We start from the raw sequence: 6476 nt of genomic DNA on the forward strand, positions 1-6476 counted from the left end.
AAGAAATTTCATGAGCTTACAAACAAAGTTTTCGAGTTTCGTATGTATCGAAGAGCAATGTTATGAATTATTAATAAATTAAGTTAACATGAGCATGACTTCGTGGTTTGACTATGAATTATGATTTTTGAAATCCATTTTACGAAAAAATCATAAGAAATTTCATGAGCTCTATAAGAAATTTCATGAGCTTACAAACAAAGTGTTTTCAGGAGTGTGATAAGTAAAATAAGGGCGTCCTACATTGTGTTTCGACATCATAAGCATGGCGGACCAAATGCTACAAATGTTTAAAAAAAAAGGTTGGCATCAGTGAAAAGAAAAAGATGCAACTCCAGCACAAAATAAGAAAGAATCAAAACACTTTCCCAATATTTGCAACTTATTAGCAACATTAGCCCAAGTAGAAAACAAAGTATTATGTCTATACATAGCATCATCTAACCAGGCAAGCTTTCGGAGGATAAATTTCAAAGTGCGACAAACAATAATTGTAATACAATTAGTCGTCTTACACACCTGTGGTCAAGTATGCTTGAAACGAGGACAAACCAGAGTTAAAATTAAACAAACCAGACAAGTTGTAATAACTAAGCACAATAAGTAACTGAGCGGTGAGTCGACAACGAGAAACCAAAGTTAAAATTAAACAAACCAGACAAGTTGTAATAATAACTAAGCACGATATAAGTAGTCAAGTATGCTTGAAACGAGGACAAAGACGAGTACTAGAGTGAGGGATACAACGAGTTATTTAGTTGTATTAGGGTTCGCCTCATTGGTATCCTTTTTTGCTTCTTCTGGAAAATGAGTTCTTCTGAACCACTCCAGATTCTCCTCATAATGATCCGCGACATACTTCTGATAAGCAACATTCGGGTGTGGATGAAAACGATTTCTGCAAATTAATGAAAAGCTGCTAATGAGTTCAAGAGCCTCACCATAATTAGAGTATTAATCCAACGGCAAATACAGGGAGAAATACTTACAAAACAAATTCTGTAGTAAGAACTGCGGCCAAAAAAAGTGGAATTGTCTCTGCGAACCCGAGTGCAGTCATAACGACCGACGTAGGTTGGTCCTGCATGCATGCATGCATACAACTTGATTCAAATAAATACAAGGAAATTGTAACCAAGGAAATTAATCGAAAACAAAAGTAAAATTAATTAAATAATTAATTAATCAATCAATATAAGTACAAACAATCAAATTAATTTAACCCAAATATTATAAAGAGACGGCCGAAGGGGAGAGAGAGATGTTACCGGATGATTTAGGGTTTGAGCAGATGCGTAGAAAAACGGCAAACGATGTGCGTTGTGTGTGCCAGATTACGATCCCCACAGGGGTTATTTATAATGCCACCGGTCCACCACATCTCCTATATGGGTTTTTCTAACCTATGCCCACTAGGCATAGGATAAGAAAATTAAAAAAAAGAAAGAATTAATTGGTGTTTTTATGGGAAATTGAAATATTTTATTAATTTTACTTTTCTTTACAATAAATACATTTATTTCTTTCCTTTTTGTTTTCTTATCCTATGCCTAGTGGGGCATAGGTTAGAAAAACCGCTCCTATATACTAAATGAATAGAAAAAATTTAAAGTTTTCCGCGTAAAACACTTCTCTTATTCCTATTTTGATATAATCTTTTATTTACTTTCCTATTTTGATGTAATTTCATATTTAGGATTTGCCTTTAAAAAATTCGTTCTTTCTAGGATAATTCGTAGCTAAAAGACATGCTATATAAAACAATACGGAGTTTATTTTCGCAATACGAATTCATATTAAGTTTTGAAATAGGAAGTTACGAAAAATGGGGATTTTAAGCAGCTAGTCTTGCTTGTGACGAACTAATCTCATCACAAGCTTGTGACCTCTTTTAAAAAGGGAGAGGGGACAAGGTGGGGCACCCCTCATGTGTTTCCCACTCACCTCTCAATGTGTATTTTGTGAGAGAAAACGGTATCCGTCACAAACTTGTGAGATTTGGTGGATTTTAAAAGGGAGAAAGAGTAATAAATGAGTGGATTTAAGGAGAGGAAGAATAGAGTTATGTGAACAAGATTGTTGTAAGATGATGTAGTGTAAGAGTAGAAGAAGATGATGAAGAAGAATGATTGAGTGGTAGAGGACAGAATGTTGGCATCGAATCGGAGTTGATTAAGTGAATGGCAGCCATGGTGATGGTAGTTGTTGATGTCAAGGGTGGTGTTGTAGGGGAGAGTAAATGGTCGTGATGTTGGTGTGTTGAGGGAGGTGATGTTGAGATGAGGATGATGTAGGAGACGGTAATGGTGGTCCGATGAATAGAGGATGACAGAACAAAAGGACCAAAGAAGAAAAAAAGAATACACCTGGGGTAATTTCATCAGAAAATAAGATTTTTCACCTGAAAATGCGAATAAGTGCAAAATCATCAGAAAATAAGATTTTCGGAAAATTCACGTGGTACACTTGAACTTTGCCATTTTGCATATGGTATCCAACTTTTAAAGTTTGTTCACATAATATCCTTGAGATTTGATTTTCAAGCACAACGTGCCTTTTTTTATCGTTTTTAAAATTTTTAAAAGAGCATAAATCATAAACCAAAAATCGAAATTGACTATTTTTTTTTCCAGATTGATTACCTTTTCGAGATCTATAAATTGATAAAACGAAAATTGTCATTTAGAAATTTAAGATCGAAGATATGGTTGATTTGAGATTTTCGTTAAAAAAACCTATAAAATGTCAACCGACAATTTTTTTTTCCTCAAATCGTAGATATGATGAGATAGTTATTTTAGAAAAAAAAAATTGACCTATTCTGAATTCCGGTATAGAAGTTATGCGCAATTAAGTTTTTTATAGCGACAAAAAGAGTATGTTGTGCATGAAAATTAAACATGGAAGCTATTATGTACAAAAACTTAAAAAGTTGGGTACCACTTACAAAATGGCAAAGTTCGAGGGTACCACGTGAATTTTCTGTAAGATTTTTCACCTAAAAATGCAAATAGGTGCAAAATTTAACCTTAATTTAATAAAAAAATTACTCTCTCTTATTCACTATATTCTTCCCCTTTCCTTTTTGCATAAGAAATAAGAAAGTGAATTTGGACCACACAAAACACACTTCCCCATATGCAATTTAATTTAGACCACACAAATCAACCCAAAAAAGGAAATAGGGAAGAAAATTCGAATAATCCGAATAAGTAAATAGGGAAAAATATAGTGAATAAGAGGGAGTATAAAAGAAAGTTTTTTTTTAGAAATGTGGTATCTAAAAGGTAGTAATTATTGCCGAATCTAAGTATAAGATTATTACTCCCTCCTATTCACTAAGATGTTCCACAATTCAGAAAATGGCAAATTAACTAAATTCTTCCACTTTTCTTATTAGTCTATTATTTGTGATTTTTATGACTTGTGACCCCACATTCTCTCTCTTATTTTCATTTTCTTCCATTTTCCACCACAAATCTCCTTCTTAAAAACTTCCCAAAAGATAACGTGGAAGATCATAGTGAATCGGAGGGAGTAGTAGTCTTTACACAAGATTTTGGTAAGTTTAAAGACAAGATTTTCTTAAAACTATCAATAATCTACCACTGTCTTAGTAATTCCAAAACTAAACGTAGAAGACTTTTGGTAAGTCTTAACCAACCTTCAAATGAAATCAACTTAAAACTTTGGGTTATTTCATATGAATAATCTATCATATGTCCCCTCTTCTCATATTAATCTATTCTTGCATTTAACTGAGAATAATCTGATCTTTAACGTCATTTAACTTACAGTAAACTAATGGAAGGGTTACCTAAACAACTGGTCATAAAATTGTGGGGCCCATTCTTTTTTCTTCACCCAAAATCTATAATTCCCCAAAAAAATAAAACCCATAAATTTTGAAGACGTTGCACAGCCTTGAAAACATCTTAATCAAAACCCAAGCCACAATATATTAATCAAAATTCAACAACACTATATTAATTTTCCCCTAATTCGATTACTGCAATTCCATACTAATTGAAACCCAACCAAAAACACCATAGCCTCAAATTTTAGCAAAAACCCATTAATCAAATCACCTAACTAAGACATCTGCCTCTACAGCGCACCACCATCAGGCGACGACTGAACCAAACCATACGCACCATCAATGTAGCTACTATAACACGTATTTGAGTTCAAATTTCCAATGGCAGCAGCAGTAGACTTCCAATAGATATAATTACGAGAAGAAATTCAATAATCATCATTCATTTATCAATTGATAAAAACTAAGATTTTTCCATGAAACATGTCTTAAAAAGATTAAGATCGATACTCAATGAGTAGTAGTCGAGCAAACTTAATACAAGGACAAACAGAAGTACTAGATCGAGTCGAGACTATGGGTTAGTTAGTTAGTTAGTTGGAGACTTGGGAGTTGGCCTGATCCTCACATTACGGGCGCCATGATCTGACCACTCTTTCCATCGACTGCAATGAAAAATATAGCGGAGTACATTATTATTATTATTATTATTATTATTATTATTATTATTATTATTATAGGGGGGAAAGATACTCACCCAAATGCTCCAATAGTATAACAAATGGCGAAACTGATACAAAAAAACCTGAAGCGAGGATAAAACCTTGGGCCAAAATATGTGTCAGCCATCCTGAAAAGCCAACAACATCACGGAATACAAGCCGGAATTATTAATCAATAATATAACTAGAAAAATAAGGGATGAATTAAACTAATTAACCACAAAATCATCACACAGCCCACAACATACAAACCCACATCTTATAGGGATGAAATTAATTAATTCGGAAACAAAAGAGTAAAATTAATTAAGTAATTAATTAATCAATCAATATAAGTAGAAACAATCAAATTAATTTAACCCAAATAATAAGATAAAAGAGACGGCGGAAGGAGAGAGAGAGAGAGATGTTACCCGATAATTTAGGGTTTGAGCAGATGTGTGGTATGCCAGATTACGAGCCAACACGGGTTATTTATAGGGCAGGCATAAATAAATACACGGGAGAAACTCACTGGGAATTTATACGCAACTTGACGTTTTTGCCCTTTAATTTCCCAACACTCGCATTAGTCGCATACCAGTGATACTACGTGTAGCTGTAGCACATCCATCTACTTTTTTTTTTTAAATCAGTCATTTGTATTTTGTTGATCAATTGGTCTCCCTTGTGACGGGTTACCATTTGTGACGGATATTTTGTGAGATAAAATGGTAACAAAATGGGTTAGTGGAGAAAGGGGACCACATGAATAGTGTTGCAGAGAGAGAAAAAGTGGGTACATTGTGAGGTAAAATGGTATCCGTCTTCAGCTTGTGACGGATATGTCTTGTCTTCAATGAGAATTTGTGTTTGTTGATATCAATAAAAAAAGTGACTATTATATAAATAGATCGTCTTACACCGTAAAACCGTCTCACACCCTAATTATTAACTGAGTGGTTTTGCCGTATTTTAATTGACTCATTGTTGGATTAAATAGTGCACTATAGCTATTTTATAAGTGAACTAATTACCCTAAGTCGCGTTAATTAATAAACACGATAAGAGCTAAAATTTTCTAAGTGAATTGCATACAAAATAGTGAGGATGTGGGATTAAATTTTCACTAAAAAGGGAAAAAAATGAAAGAATAAATAGTACTTTGTACAATACTTTGTAGATATATTTATTTTTGTATAAGACGATTTTACACAAAAATATTTTAATATAGATCCGCTTGGTAAATAAATTTTTAGTATATTATGAGTCATCTAAACCCACTCATTCTAACTGAAAGAGTGAAAACAGGACAATAGTTATTGTGCGAGACGGTTTTACAACGATTTATATTTTTATAAAAGTCACTCGTTTATTGATATCAATAAATGCATGATTTTTTACTAAATAAGACCGTCTTACAGTGTGAAACCGTCTTTTTCTAGAATTCGTAAAATTAAAAACACAAATTCTCATTTGTGACGGACAATATCCATCACAAACTTGTGACAAGTCAAATAAAACTTATGTCAGTCATGTGTAGGTAGAGACAAGTCAAGCGGCGGGCCACAGTGGGGGTAGGAAAAGCGGGTCAGCACGGCACAGCTTGAAAGCACGATGGAACGTGCCAAAATTGTGGCTAGGCACGACAGGCCGGGACCCGGGCGACATGACATGGCCCGTTACCATCTTTATATATGAGTGATATTTATCCCGTTATAAGCTTGTGACTGATAAACAGACTTAATAAATAGAAAACGGGAAAATTGGAAAAGGGAAAATGAAATGTTGGAAGTGTGGGGTCCTGCAAGGCTGCAAGTACATGGATGCGCTACACGTAAATGAGTGTTGGGGAATTAAAGGGCAAAAACGTCAGGTTGCACGTAATTCCAGTGTCCTAAGTTTCTCCCGTGTATTTATGGCCGCTTTGTTTATAATGCCACCGTTTTACAACTCCC

The 6476-nt window shown here is 34.1% G+C and overlaps 2 long non-coding RNA genes across 2 annotated transcripts; both read right to left on the reverse strand.

Moving 5' to 3' along the window:
- Positions 1-451: 451 nt before the first annotated feature.
- LOC141622484 (uncharacterized) lies at positions 452-1397 on the reverse strand. The gene is made up of 3 exons (XR_012532981.1): positions 1269-1397; positions 990-1081; positions 452-898 (listed from the first exon to the last, which is right to left on the reverse strand). It is a non-coding gene; the product is annotated as an uncharacterized LOC141622484 (long non-coding RNA).
- Positions 1398-4244: 2847 nt separating this feature from the next.
- Positions 4245-5032, reverse strand: LOC141622485 (uncharacterized). Its single transcript, XR_012532982.1, has 3 exons — positions 4953-5032; positions 4575-4667; positions 4245-4482 (listed from the first exon to the last, which is right to left on the reverse strand). It is a non-coding gene; the product is annotated as an uncharacterized LOC141622485 (long non-coding RNA).
- Positions 5033-6476: the final 1444 nt, after the last annotated feature.

The sequence above is a fragment of the Silene latifolia genome, chromosome X, assembly GCF_048544455.1.
Source record: "Silene latifolia isolate original U9 population chromosome X, ASM4854445v1, whole genome shotgun sequence".
NCBI classification, from domain to species: domain Eukaryota; kingdom Viridiplantae; phylum Streptophyta; class Magnoliopsida; order Caryophyllales; family Caryophyllaceae; genus Silene; species Silene latifolia.